The sequence below is a fragment of the Cupressus sempervirens genome, chromosome 2 (assembly GCF_028749045.1).
Source record: "Cupressus sempervirens isolate cs-2001-9-10 chromosome 2, ASM2874904v1, whole genome shotgun sequence".
Taxonomy (NCBI): domain Eukaryota; kingdom Viridiplantae; phylum Streptophyta; class Pinopsida; order Cupressales; family Cupressaceae; genus Cupressus; species Cupressus sempervirens.
This window is the reverse complement of record NC_143119.1, coordinates 503,716,614-503,742,853: the sequence shown is the minus strand read 5'-3', so window position 1 is coordinate 503,742,853 and position 26,240 is coordinate 503,716,614. Positions and strand designations below refer to the sequence as shown.

The window sequence follows — 26,240 nt, the reverse complement described above, 5'->3', positions numbered from 1 at the left end:
CATACCTAAGGGTAGCCGGCACACAAGTAAACCCAATGAAGCTCCCAAGATATCCTTTAGATAGGCTCATTTTGTTGGAGATTGTCAGGCAGCTCACATCTACATATGATAGAGTGAGGAAACAGCACAAGCAGACATGGGTGTGGCCAATCACCATAAGTGCTTTCGAGGTCAAGCAGAAGCAAGACATTATGACCTTTGATTCAGAATGGGATTAGTATCCCTTGGAAGAGTACAACTCCCCTCGCCCATACTTTGATAATATTGGGAGGGTGCAACATCTGGCAGAGAAGCAGTTCGTACGCGAGCATGCACTGGAAGACCACTAGATGAATGCAATAGATGACTGCGATATCCAAATAAGGGATTATTGTAAGATGACTTTGGATCTAGCAAAAAAGGCCTTGAAAATGAAGATCCCATTAAAGGTTGTCGAGAAAGACATAGAAGATCTCTTAGATCCACTGTATAACAAGGATAAAATTTATGACAAGCCAATAATGAATGCAGAGATTGGCAAAGATGAGAATGTAGACATTAATAACAGAGCCAGGCACATAGTCCAACTAACAAGGGAATGGATCAAGAAACCCTTCAAACTTGATCCAGTTCCCCAAACTATTCCTCTTCAAGCCACAGCACGCCCAACTAGGGGTAAAGGTGCAAAAGTCACAATACCAACCTTCCCTGCTCAATCCCCAGTGAGGCCGGAAACAACATATCAACATGAGAGGGAGGTTGAGTACTTTGGGGCGGATAAGGGAAATAACAAAAGGTAAAGGGTGTCTAAGCAAGCTGAACCTGAAGCTCCAGAGCCCCAAGCCAACCCAGAAGCTCAAGTCCAAGAGACTGAGCAAGTACCTCCACCAGGAAAGGAACAAGAGTAGGAAGAGGAAGAATAGAGGGTGCCACCGACAGGTCGAGAGGAAGAAGCCTCCCCCTCAATTCCCAAGAAGGCAAGGGTTGAGTCCACTGTGGGAGCATCACATAGGAGACAATTGAAGAAAAAGAATACTCCTCCCCCACAGGTGCTCGAAACCATTCCAAAAGCTGAAGCTGAAGAAGGGGAGCAAATTGAATATGTCCCCTTGAGTCAAAGGACTCGCTTGGCTAGGGCCACAAAAGAAGAAAGAAAAAGCTCCACCATAACGCCACCATCCATTCCGAAAGAACCTATTCACGTTACTACTTTAGAGGATGAGCAGCAGTAGTGGATTGCAGACATGCAGGGTCAAGAGATAGATGTCTTTGACCTCTCAAATTTTGATTTCATGCCTGTCGGCACTAAGATGGAGAGGACTGGAACTAATTACCACCTCTGCCTAAAGAATCTCTGGGCCTTCCCCCACTACCATCTCAGGATTTGTCGCTCCTAGACAAAGGTTCAACAACGCCACTTCCTCTTGTAACAGACTCTGAAGAATAGGCAGCGGAGGAAGAAGAGCCCCAACAAATGCAAGACGATGAAGTATCAGAGGAGGGGCAAATACACAAGGAACCTCAACAAACTCCTCATGATACTGAAGTTGGGACCTTAGCCCAAGCAGAAACAAAGACTCAAACTGGTAATCTCGCTCAACGAGAAAGGACTTGAGAGAGGATTGATAACGGAAAGGGACCTGCAGTGCAAACCCCCTCTTCAGTCAAATATGTCTCCAATAGGCACTACACCTTTTTGGCTGAAGAGGGAGTTCATGGTTCGACAAAAGAGGTAGTTAAATGTAACTATTGAGGAGAGAATGGATGAGCTAGTAAAAGCCATCAAGAAACCTGAGCCACCTACAGGTGATGCACGACCATTGGCCTTCATTATGAAGAACCAAGATCAAGACTTGCTTGCACATATAGCCATCCCACCTCCACATGCTGACACTGAGGATTTGACTCCTAGTGATTACTAAATCAAGGAGGTTTTGTTAGGAAAGCCCATGGTAGACACAGCCAAAGTACTGATTACTACGGGCGTGGAAGAGATGTTCAAGCATATGGATAGAAATGAGTTGGAATTGGTGATGTTGCGGAAATAAAATGAGATTATGAGAGGCTATCTGCATGGAATCATGGGCCCAATAGACCCGGATCATCCGGAGATCACTCTTACTACGGCATTAGAGAGGAAGGAAAAGGGCACGATTCAGATGGATCCATTTTTTGGGAGCATGTCAACAATGACATGACAATTTTGAGGAGAAGGGCGTACAGATAATATAGGGCAATTTGAACCTATTGCACTACATTCAGTCAAGTGCGGATAAACTAGTGTCCATAGTGAACCAAGATTTTGGGTTAATGGATGAGGTACATACCTAGGTAAAAGACCTACAGATTTTGACATTAATAAAAGGTCAAAGGTATCGTACACTCATGGAGGTATATACAATGAAAGAGTTTGATAAATTTGAGGATTGGATTGAGAAGATAACTGTCGGCAATAAGGTCATGGAAGGACTTCATGAAGATATTCAGAGGTTAAGAGACCAGACTCAAGAACAGATTTTGGAAGCAGAAAAGTACTACGATGCTATTGCCCTTGAGATTTTTGAAGATGAGTCAAAAATAAAGCTCAAGTCAGTGCAATCAGTTGTCCAACAATTCCGAAGAACTTTTGAGGATGTTTTGTTTGATGAAGATATCAAGCAAGCATTTAAGACTGAAGAGGTATTGTTGGAATTGGACACTAAACTTGAGGATTTTGCGGAAACTCGTATGGAGCTTAGTAACTACCGGCAGACAGTTAAAGATTAAGTATGCAGCTTTGGATTTGCCGGAAGCTTCCCAAGTAGCGGAGATTATAGAGAAATTCAAGAGAAAACATCCAAACATCACTTTGGGATAAGGAAGGAAAAAACCCAGATGCTGGAAATTCATTTTTGACGCTTGGGAAAATTTTGGATTTGGACCCTGCCATCAAGTTGCGCAAATGCGCTATTCACAAAGGTGTGCCAACAATTTTGAAGAAGTAACAGTGCACCGATAGTTAACTGTCAGTTCCTAATTTAAAGTTTTCCATGCACCGGAAATGCATTTTGACAACAGTTCAATTCCTAGAAACACCCAGAGAAGATCAAGCTTCCATTTTTAGAGCTTCCAATGACTCTTAAATCCTCTTGTAGCTTCCTTCTTCTTGTCTACTTCTTCTTTTGTTGTTTTAAGTCATATAAAGGCTCATGCACTCATTAATTGATATAAACAAGGGTGGAGACCTACTTAGCACCATTTAGAGAGTCAGTTTGTATATAATTAGATTTGTTTTATTAGTTTTAAGCATATGTTTGCATTCTAAGAGCTCTCACTCTCAACACAAAAAGAGGAGATGACTTCTTATAAATACATGGATGTAATATGTACTCCAGGCCATTATCTTGATGCAATAATATATGATGTTGGTGCTCTCATTCTGAGTGTAGTTATTCTTGCCGGAGTGTGTTATTTTTGTGAATGCATGTTCATGAATAATAATGGAGCCAATGGTTTTGTTGTGTTGATTTGATTGTGCGATCTTTTAGTTCTAGTGTTTGCCTCATGTTAACGAATTCCACTAACGTACCGAGTTGGAGAAAAGATCACCTATTGTTCCTACATAGCTTCTTGTCTCGCATGAGTGTACTTTCCATGGCCTTGCAATTCGATGAGAAGTGAAACATCTTTCAATTATTTCTAAGTTCCCATCGACAATTGCATCAATGGAATTGAGGAATTGCTGCTCCTATTTTCATTGGTTTCCTACCCGATCTTTTTAATGATTTAACTCGCAGACGTGTTGTTACCGTGGTTTATGATTTAACTCACAGACGTGTTGTTACCGCAGTTTATGTCCATTAGGAATTTCACTTTCAAATTATTTGTTTTCATCCTCGTTACCTTATCTTTGTTATTTGTTTTGCTAACACTTGGTTAAATTAGGAATTCATATAGTTGCATTGATAAATTGCATTCATCATAAAACAGAAAATACAAAAAATATATCTTTTGTGGTTACTTTTCAAAACAGCAGATCAAATGTCTTATCCGAAATTGGTTCGAACCAGCAAAGGCCTCCTTGTGAACAAATACATTTATCTTCAATTGAGCAGATTCCAATAGGTCGCAAGATCGTCAGGAACCTTGGAGTTGATCCTAGATTAGTTTTTCAAGAGAGGAGTTTGAAAGGATTCCTGTCATTAAGGATCGTGCAAAACGATAGCTCAACAATACCTTGGATAAAAGGCTCCCAAGTTTGAGGGAGACCATTCAGTGTCAGCATGACAAGGTCTTTATTCATAACTTGATCCCAGTTGCACTTTGTTGATCCTTTAGCTCTAAGATCTTCATAGAGAAAGATGTGAATGATTCTCCTTTCACCAGTTTGACTTGATGAAGTTGTTACATTAATGGAAGAGCCCTACTTGTGTTGTTGATCTCATATAGACTTTCCAAGGTTTTGATTATGTCCGTTGCATTGTTATTTTGGAAATGATAGGCACTAAGTGATCATTTACGAAGTCAATCAAAAGTTTCTTTGTTTTAACGACATTCTTCTTGAATTAAAGTTTCTCCACTTGATCATCTGATTTAGATGGATTTTCCTCCACAAACTAAAGGTCATTTTCTTCAAGTGCAATAAGAACTCTAAACTTTCATGAAGTTTGTAGCACCTTCACGTCTGTTTTCAATCTTGAGCCCAAACACATTTTGTGTTTGGATATTGTACCTTGAACATAAGAGATGAATAATAAGTTCGCTGCTAAATAAATTTGAGCACAATCTTTTTCAAGCCAGCTCTGGTACCATGTTTTTTTTTAACAGATTAATAAAAGGTGTAAATTTTAAATTAATTTACACACAAAGCACAGAAATACCCCAGGAAAACCTCCAACCTTCAAGGAGAAAAACCCAGCTATAATCTCTTTTTAATATTGAAATGAATAATTGCAATATTGTCAATTATATGACCTTTCACAAAGGTGTTATCTTCAGATTACAATGTAAATATATCAATGATCTGAATATATCTGAATATATATTAATCGGTCGTGCTCAATATTGATTGTCGCTGAAGTATATATAACGATCTGTACTTGATAAATATCAACCTCTGATAAGATAATGCCTCCAATATATCTTCAGCAATTTAGATTGGACAATTTATGATAGTTGTTATGATCTCAATATATATCCTCTGCAATTATATCCTCTGCGGTATTGTATGTTCTGTGATCTCAATGTGATTAATGTCTTCAGCAATATGCTTAATATCTTCTTCGATGTATGTCCGATCTCTTCTACAATATATATATATGCAATCAGCTTACAGTATTAATTATCTTCAATGTTATGATGTCTTCGATGGTATATGTGATCAGCTTACAGTATTAATTATCTTCAATGTTATGATGTCTTCAATGATATATGAAGGCAACACAAATGACTGTCTTATATTTGATTAAATGGATCACATCGATTCATCATGTCTATAGACTCACACCCTTTTGTTTATGATAACAGCAATTTATATAATAATGATTATATTTGGTCGATGTTGCATATACAAGATCAATTAACATTAATGGCATCATGAAAAGCATTGCCTTGTTTAGTTGATGAAATATATATAACCAACAGTTTCAGAGTCGGTTCTTATTCAACAACGTTTATAGATGATAAGTCAATACATAATTGATCAATAGTCTCAAGTGATGCAGTGCATCACTTGAGACGATCAGATATCTCAGAATCATCTTCCTGAGACCATCAACAACACTGGTAATTTTGTTCCTTTTTCCATCTAACTTCCCCTTTATCAAGGGATATAGAGAAAGAATTTTTGCATTTGTTACCTTGACTCGCTCACACATTGAATCTATTGTTTCATAAATGTCTCTCAAATATGCCTTTGTCTATATTTGCAAATCTGATCACATTACCTATGGGCTTAATAAACTATACAACAAATTTAACATCAGGCCAAAATGATCATGTAAAGGACCATACCTCTAACCTCAACTACAGAATCTCAATAAATCGTCTCCAAGTTGCCCATGAATCACTAACAATCATGGAACAAAATCTCCTTTGACTTCACAACGAGAATCAAGAAGAATAAAGTAAGAAGCAAACAATGTATCAGCACATTTAAGAATTTCGACATTCATAAATTTACAACAAATAACTTGTGTGTGGTGATAGTTACAAATGACCATTTGAATCTTTTTGCGACTTTCTATGAGATCCATTAAACTTGCCAATATCTTTGATTGCGTTGTTCAACAAACGCACACAACATGGTGTCCAAAATATATGCTTCTACCTTTTTGCACCAACATGTCTATTGCTTTAAGCATGGTTGAAACTCTCTCTGATATATCGCCAGCAAAATTATCAACGATTTCATCGTCATTTAACTCATCCCCGCTATTTTGAAAAACACAGCAGTTTTTCCCTGAAAAGCTCACCAAATCAAATGATATTTCCAGCAAAAAATAGTTTCCAAAATGTTTTTTTTAAAGTTCAAATACAAACAAAAAAATTAGGGTTGTCATTTCCATGTGGAAGAAAAAGAAAAACTCAGCGTCGCGCCAAGGAAATACTTCTTCATTTGTGAAAGGAAATACAGATCGCTGTGCGTGGAAGGAAATATATAACTCAATCATTTGAATTTGATCATCATGTCTTTAATCGTCATCTCTACTTTCAAGTAGATATTTTAATTTTATTCTTTTTAAATTGTAGAACATTTGAACTTAACTTGAACATTTTAATTATTTTTATGTAAATATAAAAATTTAAAATACATTATATGTCTGCCTGTGTCAAGTGTAAGTATGAATTATTGAAAGACATGTAATGTATTTTTAACTTTATATACATATTTACAATTTTATATATTCCCTTCAAGACAAATTTTTGATCAGCTTATCACTTCCTTTTTCTCGTTGATGTCTCCTACCTAGGGCACAAAGCGGCCTCCTACTTCCAATCACACCAAGCTTGTCAGACCTTGCAAAGGGTTCACTCAGCAGCAGCACTCAATCTCCAGCAGTATTCTGAGAGGCTCACCCTCGCCCTAGACCTTAAACTTCGGTGCTAGACTCTTTCTGCCTAGGAATCCTTTACTCTTCCTTCATTGGATCTTTTGCTTTCTTGTTAGCTCCTTTTCTGGTCAGCATTTGCTGATCCTACTGTTGGCGGTTGCCTTCGTTGGATGCTTCACTCCCTTGACCCTTTTGTGGTCTCTTGTTGGACATTAATAAATTTATCTTATCTTATATGTAAAAATTAAAATATAATAATATATGTGTAATTTTTAAATTACTAAAAATTAAAATAGATTTAAGTGTTTAAATTCCGAATTTTTATTTAGATCTATATAAATATTAAAACCTAAAATTTTATATAACTTGTATGAAATTTGCATTTTGGATATCTATATGAAAACTAAAATTATATATAATCAGTATATGTTTGATAAATTTGGTGTATATATGTGTGTTTTTAAGAATATTTAAAGAAATTATATATTTCCAAATGTTCGATAAAAGTGTTGATCTATTACCAATTTTTTCGACGAGTTTTTCAAAAAAATTGGGTTGGTCGAGTTATTGCTGAGCCTTAAGTTTTTCAACTATGGCTTTAAGAATAGGGGAAGGCATCAGTACAAACTTGGACTACATCTGATGCCCCCACCTCCTCAATGTCCTCACATGATTGTGAAAACTTTGTATTTGTTTCTTGCCCTAAACAATCTATGGCCTTAAAAGAATAAGGCCCTTTGTTGCATGTTATTATGACACCAAGTAGTGGATGATTTCTAGCCTTTGTCCGCCCATCCAGCATAATACTGCATTCTTTTGTAGCCCACACTATTTTGATTGAAGTAGTGTGTTCCCTTTAATCGATTTTCTCTTTATCAATTAGAGTAAAGTGAAGCTTTTCGTACTCAAGTAGTTTATACCATGTTGGTGCATTTTTGATATCTTGGACTATCTCTTCATAGAAAGGTGAGCAAGCAGCATTAAACAGTATTCCATTTGCATAAAAGAATCGTACAATCGTTGTATCAACCACTTCCTTACCTTGCACATGAAACAATCTTCTAATGGAGTTTGAGCTTCCAATGTGTGGTCTCTTGCCAAAATATTTTTCTGCTGCATCTAGAAGACACATCTCCCTCTAACTAGCTATTTTGATTTTGAGTCGCAGTGAGTGCCCCTACTATAGTTGAAGCATGAGAACTAAATTAGCAACTTTCCATCAACACTTTCTTGATCACTCAAAACATCATGTCAAAGATCAACGCCTTTTCTGAGCATGTCAAGGAAAGGAGCATTCACCTTCATAAAAGTACTTGCCATGGCATTAGACAAAGATTACATTTGATCATGGTTGTTCCACCTGTATAAAAACCTCAATACTTCCACACTGGGTATAAGCCTTGTTTTCCTCCACCCAATATTTGAATTGGAAAAATAAATTTTATTAGATTTGACATGATTATGCCATTTATTCAAAATTGTTGGAGTGTAGGTCTGGAATGCAAGTTTGTATTTAACAATCTGCATTATATTTGCAAAATTTATTTGTCATAGAATCCTATATAATACAAATAATAAAAACATAATAAATATGAAGCTCTGAGCTCAACTTCAAGCATTTGAATCAAATACAAAATATAACTCAGCAATATGGATTTAAAGACTTCATTTTCTAGTGATAAATACTATTGTGTCTGCATTTGATTCAAGAGTAAATATTATCAATGAAAATACAGACTCGATCTAGCAAATATTATTGATAATAATGATTAGTTTACTGCATCAAATACAAAATCAAATTTCAAAATTCATGAAGAATAGCTCAACATAGCTTCATACTTGTTATTTTTTATTGAATATATTATATATATCGCATATGAGTCTATGACACTCAATAGACTCACTTGAAGTATTGTGTCGACTGTCATAGACTCATGTCAAGGTCAATACAAATTAGAAAACTTCTTTTCAGGTATCGCAGACAAACCTCCTAGTGTTCACAAATCCTTCTGGTTTTCACAAGAACTTTTCTTCTTTATGTGCCTTTTATTCCATTTGTATGTATTAGACTCCACCTTTCATTCGTGTGTTTATGTTTTGCACTTACTTTTGAAGGTTTTAATTTTCTTGTTTGGAGATGTCAGGACATGCCCAAAGATAGTGGTGGAGCATCTCATATGCGCAAGAATGTCTCCAACCACATCTTGGGTTCAAGAGGTGCATCTTGGTCCCTAGGATATACGCCCCAAGGGGCCAAAGAGGTGTCTCTATGCAACATGGACTAAATGAAAAACAAATCTTAAATTCTATCCTGACAACTTGATTGGCAATTGGAAACTAATATTACAATATTACGTAATACCATCTCTTAAAGGTCAATCTACTAAATATGCCAAGTTTACCCCAAAATTTTACAAATTCATCAGGACTCAAGGACTTGGTAAGAGTGTCTGCAATTTGATCCTCAATTAGACAATACTGCAACATCACTAATACATCTTCTACAAGTTATAAATGAAATGATAATTAAACTCCAGACATTTTGTACACCCACTGAAGATTGGTTTGGCAAGCTTTAGCACTCCATTGTAACAAAACAAGGGTGAAGTCCCTACTTGAGGCATGTCCATGTTTGAAAGCATGCTCCAAAGCTATATTGCCTCAAATGGTAATTTAACTATTCCCCAATTCTGCTTTTGTTGAGCAAAGAGCTACTACCGTACTGGTTCATGTAACTGTGTTCATAACTTCATACCAAGACTAATTAATTATCCTCATATTAATTGTCTTCTAGGTTGATTGAAGCTTTTCCCTAGGCTCCCCTTTTATATTTTACGTTGTTTTTAAAACAATTTATTTTATGTCTCCTAGCCAACATGGCCCACGGTGATCCCCTTATTTTATTATTAAAAATGCTTTATTAAGAGAGCACTTTATTTAATTGAATGGAATTATTAAAAATTATTAGTTTAATAATCCAAATTTATTCCTAGATTCACCACTTGAACTCCCAGCCTGAAAATTAAATGTTGCCACCAATCCAAGGGTAATGACTCAAAGTGATCATGCAACTGGCACTCTTTTCCTAAGAAGTAGTGATCCTCCTTAAAAATAGGAGATGATCTTTGATCAAAAGGCCCCCTACTACACTCCACAGATCTTCGGATGGTCAACAAGTCAACTAGCAATTCAACCCTAAAAACTAGGAACTGCAATCAAAACTCCCAAAATGGTCTCGAGGGTCCCCTATTGCATCCCAGTCAACTCTCAATCTATCCTTAAAAAATTAGACACACTCCTAACATTTAGGAAATTGCCTCAAACTATTCAGGACAGCTCACAAAGTCCCTACATAGCTCCACAAACCTCAATATGGAATCCCTTTCCACTCCACTGGCCTTTGGGAGCTCGATGATAGGCCAATCCCTACTCAACTGCTAGTCAACTAGCAAAGGTATATTATAGGTTCACCATCCTACCATATTCCCTTTGCCTCTCTAAGGCTCTATCGACTCGCCTCCTTCCTCAATCTACTCTGCTCTACACCATTAGCAAAAATTACAATTTAAAGATTGCATTCCTTATCAATATTTTATATTATTCAATTTTAAAAAATACATATAATTAATCAACATTGAGATTTATTATTTATAAACTATTAAATAATAAAATTATATAGTAATTATTAAAACATTACCCTTTATATTAAATAATAACTATTAAATATTTTACATTTATCAATTACTTGCAAAACTGGCTCGATATGTGGATTTTGTAGGTGGCCAAACAAACCCTCATTAAGAACTTAAGCCTATCCAACCAAAGTGTATTGTCTACTCAAACTAGCATGCCTTCCCTGACTGGTGGATTATTGGCCCATTATTACCTACTGAAACAAATATTCAAACTTTCAGAACAACTACAATCAAACATGTTCGAGTTTTTCTATTTGAAGAACAATAACTTCTAGGAGTTTTTATCTTGAGGAATAAATAATGTTGATAGGCTTTTCTAACTCCATATTTGTGTCTTGAAATGCCATGTATGCCTCAAGATCTCGTGGGTTCGGCCAGTAATGATTGTGAATGATCCAGGCACAAAAAGTCAAAATCCTACCAAATTCCATATCATTTTGATTCAGACTCTAATTTTGGGATGTTTTGTACACAAAATCAGCCTAGTTCCTTAGTGTAATAATACCTTAGGATTTTACCCTAAGTTGTTGAATTGTTGCCCTATAGTCTCCAATCTATGTTTAGCTCAAACCCAATCCAAGTATTGGGTCAGTTTGTTTGTAAGGTCATCTAGAGTCCTATCAAATAGACCTAAAGTCAACCAAAACAAAACCAAGTGAACCTGGACAAATCCTATGAGAATCAAGACAAACCCACAACCAAAAAGGCGGTTTCTCTTTTAGGTCAAGTGGTTTTCAAAGAATACAGCTTGAGCATCCCCTGTTGGCTCTAAAAAATTAGTAGAGACAAAGAAGAGCTCAAGGAAAAGGTTGCACAAGTGTTATAACACAATGAAAAACATAACACCATGAAGGCCAAGGCAGCCAAGAAAAAGATGATGTTGATGATGTTCTTTTCCCTATAGAATGCATTTTTGGGGTTTAGTGCCCAGATGACATATGCTAAGCTCAAGCAACAACTCAAGTCAGAGCTGGTGGAGCTCCTCATGGCACACATTCTGCTATAAGCTTCTCCCCATTACAGCAACATTAAAACATTTTCAAAACTGGAAGGGTCGTAGCGACAATAAGGCTGAAAAGAAAGAGAGTAAGGCTAAGAAAACTAAAAAGGCTAATGAGGAAGCTATGGAGTCTGAGAAAAGTGAAGATGCAGAGGATGAAACGGAGACTGGGGATCTCAATTCAAATCTGGATGGGTATTCTGGTAGTGGGGGTATCTCTTTGGTTAAAAATGATGGGGAAAGAAGCAAAGAGGGGAATATGGAGTCAAAGTTGATTTCAGAACCTTCGGGCCAGAATGAGAAAATTTTGACTCAAAGTGAAAGGCCTACACATACTAAAATGGAGATGATGGATGTCAAGCTTGTGGTGGACACTGACAAGGAGAAGAATGTAGAGGGTAAAGCCCTTGTGATTAAAGAGCAAAATTTAAATAAGGAGAACCAGAAGGAGATGACGGCTCAAGAGGGTTTAAACAATGAAAATCAGTTACATCTGAAGGGTACCCAGGAAGTGACTACCAATTCGAAGAAAAGGTTTGATGATGAGGCCAAAGATGATAATACCATGAAGCTGTCTTTTCTCCATAAGGCTAAGCTGAAAGTAGAGGCTTCTCTCCAAGTCAATTTGTGGCTCTATAATGAAATTATTGCACTTAAGAAAAAAATGGGAGAGCTTTAAAGAGAACTGGATAAAGAAAAAATAAAGAGAGTCCAGCTGGAGAATCAGGTAGGAAACATCCCTGAGAGGTTGAAGGCCTATGAAATGGAAGTACGCCAACTGGTAAAGGATAGTGGGCAACGTATGGAAATGGTTACTTCCAATTTATGTGTTGTCGCTGCAAGTATGGGTAAAAGAAGCAATGAGGAGATTATTTCTCCTGTTTTGTCAAGATCTCGGGTGGCCCTAGTAAAAGAACTAGAGAAAGCACTAAGAAGGCTGCAATTGCTGGTCCTAGTGCTGCTATAGAAGAAACCCTTCAAGGTACTGTGGAGGCTGGTAAGGAATTAGCGAAGGTTATCAAAGAGTTAGTTTAATTGCTAGTTTTGGTCTCAAGTTGGGTTCCTGGTCCTGGTTTTCCTGGTGCTATTTCGTTTCCAATTTTTGTTAAACTATTTACTTTAGGGCCCGTTTGGATCATGGATTTGAGCAAGAATTCGAATTCGGAATTCTTAAAAAAAAATTAATCCACTATTTGGGTCTCAAAACGGGAATTGGAATTCAAACAAATGTGGATTTGGTATCCCCATTTGGACCCCAAAACAAGAATTTTGTATTCCTCCAAAATACTTGTTATTTGGGATTCCCATTTTAAATCCCTTTTTTTTTAAATGATGATTCCAAATAAAGTGAAATTTAATTGGGTTTGACGTCCACATGCCCATTTTTGAATATCAAATATTTGCAATTTAGATGCTTCAGCTATTAAGAAATTACAGTCAAATAGAGGAACTTGTAGGTGACTATGGAAAGCCTCCAATGGCCTCAGTAACAAATGCAGATCTATTTGAGATAACAGCATGCCCTGGAAAAATACCACGCTGACAGATGTAGGGGGAAAACATTCAATTGATCAGGAGTATCATCACAACAGCAGTAGGTGTAAATGCCCAAATGGTTGGCACTTTCCTAGCAGTTTACACTTCTATTTTCTAGCCACGACCTGGTCCAAATGAGCACACAAAATCAAAGTTCCTCCCACGCCAACAATCAGCTGCTGCAAGCATTACAAGTGGAAATGCTGATGACAAAACATGGCATGAGAAATAACGCCCAGGCAGGTACTATGAATAGTCAAATTGCAGTTTCAAACCAATGCCAAACAATGGGCAATATTGGCATGAGAAACCTGTAACCACTCACCCCAAATCAGTAATGCCAGACGCTAAATACAGTGTCCCAATGTTGCAGAACAGTAATGCCAAACATGAAATAGTAAGGATGCTCCAAATTAAGGCATTCATCATATAATTTTTCCATACCAATTCACTCTCCAATCACTGAACATACAGTAAGGAAAGCACACTAACTCAGAATTTTTACTTTCAACCAAACAGTCCCAAAGTAAATCTAGAAACCGTAATCTAGATTTCAAGGTCCTTGTAAAACCTGGTTTTGAACTTTGAATTGTGTTTTGGTAGGTTCCAAGTCCTTGTAAAACTTGGCTTTTTGATGTTTTGCAATCTTTATATTCCAAGTCTTTGTAAAATCCAGTTTTCTGATGTTTTGTGATCTTTAGGTTCCAAGTCTTTGTAAAACCTAGGGTACTTTATTCGTATATCTTTCAGCTAGTTGTAAGGTGTTTCAGGTCCCCTTAAAACTTGTTTTACCTTAATCTATAACAGTAAAACATTTTTTTATAATTAAAATGTTAAGCCCTATAAACTTTGAAACTATGTTCATAAATACACATATTCACTCAATCTTGGATTAAATAAAGGTTCTACAAATGTTTTAAATTTGTGTGTACTTTCAATAAGTTGGAAACTTATGTCACGGTCTTCTTACACTTTGTGTATTGTCATCAACTTCCTCATTTTTCAAAACTATGTCGCGGAGTTGTGAGCTTTCGGAAGTAACCAATATCCCGATGTCCTTTTTGCACTAGTTGCTTAATCGTAGGTCTCCACAAGTTCATAAACCCCAACTGTTAGTTGCTAGGTTTGGTCTTTAGGCTACTGCGTGATTGGTGGGTCCCAACCTTAGTACAACTCTGCCAGGTCACCTATATGTGTTAGTTTTTTATTATCTTTCATAAGCAGTTTTTGTGCAAGCTTTGCTCCATATCTGAGGAAATTAATGATGGAGTATTAAATGCATGTCTTGTCAAATTGATATATCATCGGGGTGGTGGATGTTATAAATTCATTTTCGCTTCTCACACCCACTATCCATTTTGTTTCCTCCATTTCAAGCTCATGCAGACGATTATTTAGAAACACTTGTCAGGAGTGAGGGGTACCAAGGCCGAACACTGTAATTTTGAGAGACTCTTTGAGAACTTTGAGAGAGAAGATCAGACACCTTGGCAAGAACAACTCTCTCAAAGAAGCTCGGTGCATGCAAATGGTTTTTTGCTAGCCATCCCTCGTCCAAAATTGCTTTTTTCATGCTCTGTGTGATAAAACCCTCAAGCACACCAAATTCAGACTGTTCATGGAAAGGTGATGACAAAGATTAGTCTAGAGAGCATTGCTCGGGCTCTATACATTCCAAGAAAAGAAGAGACCGAACGATTGTTTGTGAACACTAGAGAAGAATACTTCAAAGCACATGAAGATTGATGTAAAAATGCCATAGCTAGGTCCTAGTTCAAGAAAGGAGGTAAGTCCCAATTACCCAATAAATTAAAGAGGGTGCATTTCAAAGACCCCATTCCTGAGAATCACATTATTGCACCGAATGGCTGGGAGTGTTAGTTCTGAAAATTTAAATTTTTGGACGTGTAAGTTTATTTTAGTTATCAATAAAAAACAAGATTACATTGACTGGGCATACGCAATTAGTTCCTGCGTAGATGAGCAATTGAGATTTTTTCCAAAAACTATGCTATTCAGCTTATATTCAATGCTAGTCTATGTTTTGGCTCATCAAGAAATTTCATGGGGTGGTCAAGAAGTCCAAGAATTTCACTCTCCCTTAGTAACCATCTACAGAAAACTTCCTCAACTCATCATTAATGTGGGAATGCAGAATTTATTCGAAGGAAACTCGTCAATGAACGAATTCTTCATGAAAAGTGTCAAAGACTTCAGAATTTCCCATGAGACAGCTGATTTGATAAAAGAATTTGGGAGTTTTTATACCCGATTTGACAAGTTTACATATCTGAGGATAAGAGGTTTCAAAAAAAGGGCCACTCAAACTCCCTCGATTTCCAACAAACTTGTTGATAGTTTGGGAGATTTACGAGTAGATGGATGTGGTACATGTTTAGTATCTTAACATGGGGAAGAAAGGGTTACCTCTATTTGGGGGAGAGTTTGTCCCACGTGATTTTCTTTCTTTCCCCGTTTTCAGAGGTTGCATTTCTTTGCATTGTACATGGGTACCTAACATGGCCTTGTTGCTGAAACCCATTTTGCATTTTCTCTTAGTTTTGTGAGCTTAAGGCATTTCCCTAAGTTGCACTTAAGGGGGGGTGTTAGAGTAAATAATTAATTTATTAATTATTTATTCTATTTACTTAAGCTTACTTAGGTAAATGCATTTATTTATTAATTGTAGCCTAGGAGTTAGTTATAAGTTGTTGACAATACGGGAGTTTGTTCTCTCCTAAGTCATACTTATCCTCTCACCTTGTTCGAGGACTTTCCACCTCATGTGGATGTATGCTTAGTTGTCACACTTATCTCCTAGCATCTTCTAGCTCATTCTGGAAGATTCTTGGAGCTCTTTATATTCGGGCTCCCTCATTGTATAACATATCTCATTCATCATATTGTAAATACATATTTTCTTGTGTTTGCATATTTTCTCTCTCATGTCCATTTAGGGTTTTTCCCTAGCTCCACGCTCTTCCTTCCTTGGCTTCCCTTTGACAGGTTATTTGCATGCAGGTGATCTTGGGTGTCTTCGGAGTTGGATTTTATCAACTCCTACACTTTCCCTCTATTTGTCTTTCTACACTTGTAAAACTCCAACCGCTGCAAGAGGAGCTGATAAGCTTCTAAATAGTATCCATTTATGGTCTCGGCCAGAAAGGGTGAATTTTGATAGTAAAGGATATGCTAGACAAAATGTATATGGAGCTAGAAGTCATCTGCATAAACCTTGCATTGAAGATTTCTAGAAAGATTGCCTCGAGGATACTGAGGTATTCAAATGAAGTCACATAAGGCTCACCCTACTCCAAATTATATCTTTTGGGGTTTCTTTTAATGTGCCTAATGATGCCAAGGAAAATGAAATTGTTATAGAACCAAAATACCAAAGCCCCTAGAATAAGAATCTGCCCAAAGTGGACCGAATTAGGAAGAAAATTTTGATTTAATGGCCCAGTCGGCTCTTATATTAAGAAGAACCTTAGAGTGGTAAAATAAGTTTTGATTTAATGCCTCAGTCGGCTCTTATATTAAGAAGAACCTCATAGTGGTAAAATGGTAAGAGGAGGCCAAAAGGTGACTCTACAAGAGGTCAAAAATCTGCAGCAACGGAAAAGCATAATTCATAGGTCGGAGGAGACAAAAAAAACCTAACAAACTAGAATTCACAAGTCGAAGGAGATAGAGACCAACCTGATAAAGGCAAGGCAAACTTAAAAGGTTTATGTGAGCAAGATGAATTAGTCACTCCTGCTAAAGAGTAATCAGCTCTAACCGACCCTGCTGCTATATACAAACAAATATTAGAGGACAGCCTTTTCCCCCATTTCTAGAGATTTCTTCTTCCCCTGTGCAAGATACACTTGTATCTACCCAATCCATGGAAGTGGCGAAAAACAGTGAGCATAAGGGTGAAAGTGTGACGTGCACTATAACTTCTCTTGCATGGTTAAAGGAAGAAATGGATAATACGAAGAGAAAAGCAACCCATGCAACTTGTAAAGTTGATATGGTTACTTTATTGTTTCAAAGGTCTCGCAAGCCTAAGAAAGCCAAACACATGTCAAGGATCGTCACTAACCCCACTTTACGACACAATGTAATGGAAATAGCAGATCCCACAAAAGAAGTTGGCATGAATGAGATAACTGAAGCTGATTACAAGATAACTCATATTGATATGGATCCATCTAACTTGGAAGGTGAAGAGCTCTATAAATGCACTGATTGAAAGAGCTAGGAAGTTAAAGAAAAAGAGTCATGAGATGCAAATTCAGGTGCAAACCCTTAAGGAATTAGTGTCTATGGTCATAAATTCAATCATGGGAGAGGCCTCAAGTTCCACCTAGCCCCATATCAACTCAAAAACCCTTAATAGAGTTAAAGGAATCATAGGGAGTGCTCAAGCTATGAGTAAATGGATAGAAAACTTATACCAAGCAAGCCTAGACTATGTTGCCAAATTCTAACAATTGTATCTTGATATAACCACCAAAAGGAAAGCACTGCTTGAGGAGCTGCATCAAATGAGCAAGAAACAAAGTAATACTTCTGTACTCTCAAAGGAGATTGCAGGTCGAGATGGCCTTGAACCCCATGGTTTTGGCCACTAAGAAGATAGCTGAAAATCCTAGAGAGCTTGACATATCTTGGCAAGATTTCGTAGACTGGAAATTATCCCTCTATGATGATTATATGTAATGTCCCCATTTTAGCAAGTTCCTATAGCTTGGCAAAGTCAGTTCATCATTGCGACCCTCGTGGGTTGACAGTGTGTTTGAGAGTCTCTGTGGAGTGACTTGCTATTTATAGTAAGTCGATTCTAGGTCGGTTACTATTTTTAGTAGTGCAATTGAGGCATCTAGTGATTGGCATCTTCGATGATTGATTGGGTAAATTAAGGGAGCTTTATACTATAAGTTGTGTATTAAGACTATCTTAATAAATGACTTGATAATTTAAATGTTATTTTGATGGTGTGTTGAAGAAGCCTTTTACGTGAAAATGTCTTCATGAAGCTATGAGCTTGGGAGTTATTTATTTAGAATTATTAAATGAGAACTTCTGATTGAAAAGAGTACTAATGAAGGCTCTTTAATGAAAAGTGTGAGGAAGAAGTCAAGTTGCATTTTGTATTATAAAAGAGACTTTGTGGAGTAAAAGAATTCATTCTTGCCTATTGTTTTTATTGCTTGGTGAATTTTCTGAAGGTTTTCTACAAGGATTGTGAGGACTGATTCCTCTCTCTGATTTGCACTTTAAGCCATTGAAAGACATGGTGAATTGTGCTCTGTTCACTATGATTTAATTCTACAAGTGGGATTGACAATTTGGTGCTGTTGTATGCTAAATTTGTTGGAATACAAACACCACTGAGAGGGGGGTGAATCAGTGGTTTAAAATACTTTTCAAAACTTGAAACAATTACAATTTATAAAATTTAACACATGAGCAAGATAGTTAATGAAATAACAAAGTGACACAATATTTTAACATGGAAAACCCCTTTGGGTAAACAACCACTTTGAATCTGAAACTTTATTGGCCTCTTGGGCAAATCTTTTCGAGCTACAACTCTAGGAAGCACCAACACCCTATTTTAGAAACACCAATTTCAAGGAACGCCAATCCCTTACACCTGAAGCCCCAACTTCATGAATACAAGAAGCACCAAATTCCAAATTGAACAAATGGGATATAAAATCAAAGGATCATCTCTGTTACAACACAAATCATGCATCACTAGTTTCAAACATAATGCAAGATATACTTCTATTCTCCTCAAAACATCCAGTATCCAAATATATTTTCTTTTTCCATTAAAAGATCTAATCAAATACTGATATGAATGAATGAAGAAGCAATATATAACCCTTCTTCTACCTCTGATAAACTTTTGCAATGAAAATGAAATCACAGTTATGAAAATTGAAACATAAAGCATTACCCTCTTCTTTGCTGTTAAAAATCTGCCTGCAAACTGTTCGGTCTACAAGGAATTCCACACAAATCCTGCAACTTCTATCAAAACCACCAGTTGGATGTTTTAGAGGAATGTACCCTCTACTTATAAACCAAGAAAGTCAGAAACTTGGAGGCACGTACATACCCCAAACTTCCATTAGACCAAAACCGCTCAAAACTGCTAAAATTGTCATGACAATTTGGTAACTGTTTTGATAAATAGACTTTTTCTCTTTTCGTACGTGTGTTATTCAAAAACTAACAAAGACCCATTTTAGATAACTCAAAGACCTTTCCAAAAACGTATGATAGTTGGGGTCTAACTGATAAAAAACCCTTATCAACTTTCTAATAGACCAAAACTGTTTTTTATATCCGTTTTCTAAACCAATGTGAACATTAAGTGTTAATTGTATAACACTTAAGTGTTTGTCTTGAATATATTTTGAACAATATTGAAGGACATCAAATAAGATAATTACATGATGTTAAACGTACCATATGCTCATTATAATTACATTATTGATATCAATGACAACAATCAAAGACCAAAGACCAAGGGTTCAACAAAATTATCCTTTAATTTGCTGCAATAGTTTACTGGGTTGAACGCCATACTTTCAGCCTTCAAATTCTGTTATATAATGTTGTTTTTTCGGGCAATTATTTGCTGCAATTGGGCGTTAGAAGTCTGTAGGTGTAAATGTTATCCTAGGCGGCCAAATTCCTATCAAGGGTGTTGTTTGAGGGCTGCATATTCCTGTATAAGGCAGCATTGGCATTTATCTACAGGCCTGTGATTTGTCTGTGGAGTTCATCACTTTGGTGCTAGCAGGAACGTCATTGTTAGGCGTTCATTGTGGCTGCGGTTTATTGTTCTGGAGCAATGTTTAACTAGCAGGGCTGCGTTGGAATTTGGGAGCCATTAATGAAGAGTAAGGTAGTTGCAGTTGAGAACTAGCAGCATTTGATTTGGGAAAGAATAATAGTACTTTGGTGGCATGGAATTCATTCACTGCTGGAAGTTTCTACCAAACGCCATTCATGGTTGCAAGTGCAAATTGTAATTTGGTTTATATTTGTCAGCCCTGCTATTAGTAGTCAACTTTTTAATTTCTTTGTTTCTGATCAAACTCATGGTTCAGAACCACTCATCCAATTCCTAAAGTCAAAATGCCTTTCAGATCAGTTGGTCCTCGTCTTTGGTTGTTGTCGAGCTTTCCCTTTGAGTTGGTCAGTTCTCTTTCATATCATGTCCATTGTATTTTGAGTTATCTCTTAGAAGGGTGTTGAACTTTCGAACCTCTTTGAACCATTTGAACCACTTTGAACCGGGTTCAAAATGGTTCAAACAGGTTCAACAGTGCAAACATGCTCCAAGTTACTGATGGTCATGGACCCCATGCTCCGAGTTGGACTGACAGGTGCAGTACTATCATAAAATGAAGTGGTCGAGGGTTTGGGGAAACATGTAATAAAGTACCATAACGTGGCAGGACGTCATGAAAGATGGGACATTTTAGATGGTGTTAATCTTTAAAGACAATCATTGAAATGTGAGGTAATAGGTAATAAATGCATGTCAGGCAGTTTAAGCTATGAAAGGGGCTTCTCATAGGCCAATTGTTATGAAGTAGGAGGTGAATATAATGAAAATCAACTATTTATTTCACCAGCCGTAAGATGTCAAATCCATTAACGTTCACGGCAAGTAAATCTTTCCTTTCCTTCCTCAAGATTTGCCATAAATTAACTTCTCAGTTTTAAAGTTGCATTTTCAAGGTGACAACTTGCTAAACTTCTTAAGGAGTCAATTGAGAAGGTGAGGGACAGAGGTTCAAGGGAGTTTTCTTTGGGCTTTTTCGACTGATTCAAGGTAATTTTTTTTCCAACTCTGTTAGGTATTGTTTCCCTGCAATTTCCTTTATACATAAGCTGGGTGTTATTGTTTATCCTTTGTTAAGAAGTTATGAGGTCATCTTTGCACTTGTTTGGTAGTGGTCACAGTATGAATTGTAAAGAGCCCCTAATTACGGATACAGACTTAAAAGAAGTACAGAAGCCATCCCGGCTAAATTTTGTGGTTGGGTAGATGAATCTTTCATTGGTGAAACTCTTGACAGTGGTTTGTTGTCAACTGCTGCTTTCCCACCGGTCATTGTGAGCCCTAAGCTAATTTTAAAGTGTGTAAGACATTATGATATCAAATCCAAATGCATTAGGGGAAATGATGGTAAAGTATTGCTCTTGGTAAACCGGGAAACCATTATGTCTGTTTTCAAAATCCCTGAGGAGACCTCAAATTACACTCCTACCCAATCCCTAGCCTTGTTCAATGAGGCTCCTGATAAAAATTGTAGTGTCTATAGCTTGGACTTGAACAGAGAAATTCTATAAAGAAGGTTCATGTTTGTCCAAGAGTTTGAGCAAAGATCATATGAAACCCTATATACACGATTTGGTGTTACTTTTGCACAGGATTAAGGGTTCTGCTAAAGCTTATCTATTTGAGGTATGGATGTATGGTTATATATAGATTATATTGGACGGAAAGTAGTATATGGATTGGGGAGAGTTTATTGTTGGCTCACTGAGAGAACAATTGAAACTTACCCAAACAATTAAGAAAGACTTATTTATGTCTTCATATCTAATGTATTGCTTAGCATGCACACAAAATTTAACAGCACTCCCACATGAACCTTGGACCAGTGACATGATTATCTACAACTACTATGTCTTACTACAGAAAGATCATGTTCTTTTCGATTACAAAAAGTTGAATGATGTGTTCATGGGTAAATTGTGTTTTGAATTAGCGAGCATGTCAGAACAGAGGATTTCCCTTGAAGCCTATCAATTGGTTCGAAGCTATGGCAACATGTACATTCAATTCCCCAGGTTCACTTACATTAGAGTAGGAGGTTTTGAAGTTGAACCCACAAGGCTACCTAGGTATGCTGCAGATTGTTTTGAGTTAGCAAAGGTGTGCAGACAACTTTCTTTTGTAGTAAATAGATACCTTCCTAAGGAGAAGTGGGAGATTGTTTTCCCTATCAAATTGGATGAACTCTCATGTGGATCAATGAAAGATGCAATCAGTATTGGTTGCGATTTGTGTAATTTTGATTTCAAGTTCTGCGAAGAAAGAGAAGGGTTTGATAATAAGGGATTCACAAGGAGAACATTGGATTTAGAAGGGCAGATAACACCCTCTCCTCACATTGTAGATTTTTGGGAGGAGTGTCTCAATGAAAGAGAAGTCAATAAAAGGGTTCACTCAAGACTATCACTGTCTCAAATTATCTCTTTTTTATTGAAGATGAATATACATGGGTTCCAGGAAGATGGTTCAAAGGTTGTTGAACTAGAATATTTGAATTAGAAAGAAGCAACATTGCCCATTATTAATTGGACAAAAGGTGAAGAGGTTGACATCAATCAGAGAATTAAGCCCATTATTGAATGCACAAGTGTCTGGCTAAAGCAAAAGAGGAAAGAGAAAACACCCAGTACACACTCAGAAAGACTAAAGAAAAACCCAAGGTCTTCCCCTATAGCTAATGTAATTCTTTCAGTTGATCATACAAGTGAGAAAGAGAGTTCACGTGGGACAAACCCCGACCTAATCATAAACAGCCTATAGTTCACAAAACCAGGTCCAATACTAAAGCTCAGAAGCGTGCAGGAATGGCAACCCAAGAGTTCGTCGTAATGGATTTGGACCAAGATAAAGAACAAGATGTCGTGTCCATGGGCAGTGAACTTCAGGTTCAAGGACCAATGGATACTGTTTCTCAGGTGATGGACACGTTGGTTACCCCAATTAAGGATGCATCAATGAAAGAAACTCCAAAAGCGGTGTCCAATTGGTTGACTAATTCTGTAACTAAAAAGCACAGCTCGATACCTATGTCTGTTCCAATTAAGGACATTGTGAGCAAGTATACCACCAAGACTCCCAAGTCTTAAAAAACAAAGAACGACGCTAGGATGTTCACGAACTCAAAAACAGGGGGGGTCACTGCTGAGATCACTCACTATAAACCCAAAGGTGATTCCACAAATTTAAGCACTAGTGATTTTGAAATAACTGGAGTGGATTTAGGGGTGCTCAACAGAGAAACCAAAGAACACTAGCTGGAACATTCTACTCAGAATATGTTGATTCAGTCACAGAGAGATGGCAAAGAGAAAAAAGAGATCAAACAGATTATTAACACTCTTGTTGAATACATAGACTCCTTTGGTGGTTTTGGAGCATTACCTCTGGCGCAAGCTCCACAAACTTTTGATCCGAATTCCTCTGATAGTAAAATACTATTGAGCCAACTGGAACGAGGGAAAGCCATTGCAATTGCAATGGATAATTGGGTTGACAAAATAACCAAGGGTGGGGTGAAGTTCATTCAGGAATCCAACACAGTCTTTAAAGATGCAGAAGCCTTGCTTGGAGAGGTTCAAACCCAATTGCCACTCTAGGAAGCAGCCAAAGCAAAAATGGAAAGCAATGGTTACTCAAATTTCCGAAATAGAGCAATATGTGGTCGCTAAGTTCCTAGTCGAGAATCCCCTGAAGGTAGTGAATGCAAGAATGCTCTATGTCTTGAAGAAATAGGATGGAAGTGCTCTATATATGGGTCCGCAATTGCTCAAGCTTGTCGTAGGTAAATATTGGGTAGTCGACGAGTCCCTTCAGGAAGGTTCTTGTTATGTAGCCGACGGACCCTTTCGGGAAGGTTCTTGTTATGTAATCGACAGACCCTTTCGGAAAGGTTCTTGTTATGTAGCCGATGGGCCCTTTGGTAATTGTCAATGTAGCCAACAGACCCCTTCGGGAAGGTTCTTCGAAAAGTATTTATACCCCCTTCGGGAAGCATTGTATTCATCTTATCTTATGAAGCATAATGTAATGTCTTTGGCATATGCGAATAATATAAGGAGTTATGTTGTTCGTATCTATTGTCTGTATGCATTAATCCATTTACCCAGTACGGTAAAACATTTGGCGTCGTTGCCCGATGGACCTGGTACACAGACAGACGGATGAAGACTAAATGCCGAATCAGTTGAATAAGAATAAGAATAAGTTGAAGGTAAAGGACGAAATACGCGTCGCGCAGGAAAATTTAATTTTGGCACAACAGGCTGAACGCAGACTAAGATTTCAACAAGTTACCGACGGACACAAAAGCACTAAACAATTGTTGGAAGAGACTCAACATCGACTCGATTTGGCGGAAGAAGCAAGGGAGGAGTTTCTGAACCTGCATACACCGAGGGAAAAAAATCCAGACGGAAGGCAATCGACTCGCACGGCTCGAAGTGCCAAGGGAGCACGAGCGTGGAGTGAACTCTTCGTCCGAGATATACTTCTGGAACAGACAGCTTCGGTTGACAAAAACCCTTCACCAAATAGTGCGACTATCGAAAACAACACGACTGTCAAAAACAGCACGAGTGTTGAAAACAGCGCGGGTATTGGAAATAGCGCGGGTGTTGAAAACAGCGCGGGTGTCAAAAACAGCACAGGTATTGGAAATAGCATGGGTGTGCAGAACAACGCAAGTGTGCAGAATAGCACGGGTCTATAGAACAGCACAGGTGTACAAAACAACGCAGGTGTGCAGAACAACACGGGAGTGCAAAACAGAGCAAGTACACAACAAAACCCACAACATCTAGTAATAATGGCAAGACCAAAAGAAAAGTTGCCTAAATTTGATGGTGAAGGAACCGCCAATCCGATCCGACATTATAAAACATGTGAAACGATCTGGAGGGCAAATGGCATAACAGATACAAACGAATGGATCCGACAATTTCTCGCTACCCTACGGGGTGTTGCAATTGATTAGTTTACTGAGACAGATCCACAAAAGTTAAATAGTTGGGATAATATTAAGGAGGAATTTATTGCGAAATTTCAAATATTGCAAGATGATAATGAGATTGTAGCGGAGATATTCAATACTAAGCAAGGGAAGAATGAAACAGTCCGAGTCTTCGCCAAGAAGTTAAAGGACCTGATCAATAAAATGGAGAATAAGCCGGCTGATGGGCTACAAAAGAGATGGTTCATTAAAGGCCTTCACCCGAAGCTACGAAAGAAGATGAAGATCGTGCCACCATCAACATACATTGAAGCGTACAATCGGGCAATGAACCTCGAAAGTGATCAGAAGACAAAGAACAACAACAACAACAACTCGTCTGATTCAAATGACGATGCATCTTTAGGAGAAGATAGCAATGATGATGAGGGCAGCAACAAGAAGGTTCGTGCCCTCCAGAAGGACATGATTCGGATGATGGAGTTCAAGAACATGAAGAAGGAGACTAAGGGCAATGAGCTATGGTGCATGGAGTGCAAGAAAGAAGGCCATACGAAGGGATCCTGCTCGAAAGATCAATTTTGTGAGCTCTGCCAAATTCTAGGACACTCGGTAAAGAAATGCCCTTTCAACTTGAAATCAAGAGCACCATAGCAAGTGTTCCTCACGCAGGAAGCGTCCGCGTCAGGAGGGAGCAGGAACACTAGTCCGGAAGGTGCCACATCAGGCGCAGAAACAACCGGCGCAGTCAAAACAATAACAACAATAGCAACAACAACAATACCGGTAACAACAATAATGGCGGAAGGAGTCGAATTCAATATGATGCGAATGGTCGGCCAATAGTTCAATGCTGCGCATGCAATCTATGGGGTCACTTTGCCCGAGAGTGCACAACGACGAACACACCGAAGTTGCTATGCTGATGGTGTGGACCTAGCGATCATGACGATGCTAAGTGCCCAAAGTCTGGAGTAAACTTGATTACTGTCGGGATGGACGAGGAAGAAGTCCTGGCAATCACTTAGAAGCAGGCAAAGCTCTACTCTAATCCGACGAAGGAAAAGAAGAGACTGGAGGAAGCTCGCGCAGAGATCCAGAGAGCAACACAGGTAGAAACGGCACACCTAAAGGACACGCCTGGTACCTCCGTACGGAACTGCGCAGAACAGAACATTGTACGACAAATATTGCA

At 37.9% G+C, this 26,240-nt stretch overlaps 1 protein-coding gene across 2 annotated transcripts in view; it reads right to left on the bottom strand.

Annotated features, from left to right (window-relative positions):
• The window catches only part of LOC149573202 (Nitrilase/cyanide hydratase and apolipoprotein N-acyltransferase family protein), a 125,551-nt gene that overhangs the window by 83,542 nt on the left and 15,769 nt on the right, over positions 1–26,240 (bottom strand). The gene's annotated exons all lie outside the window — the stretch shown is intronic.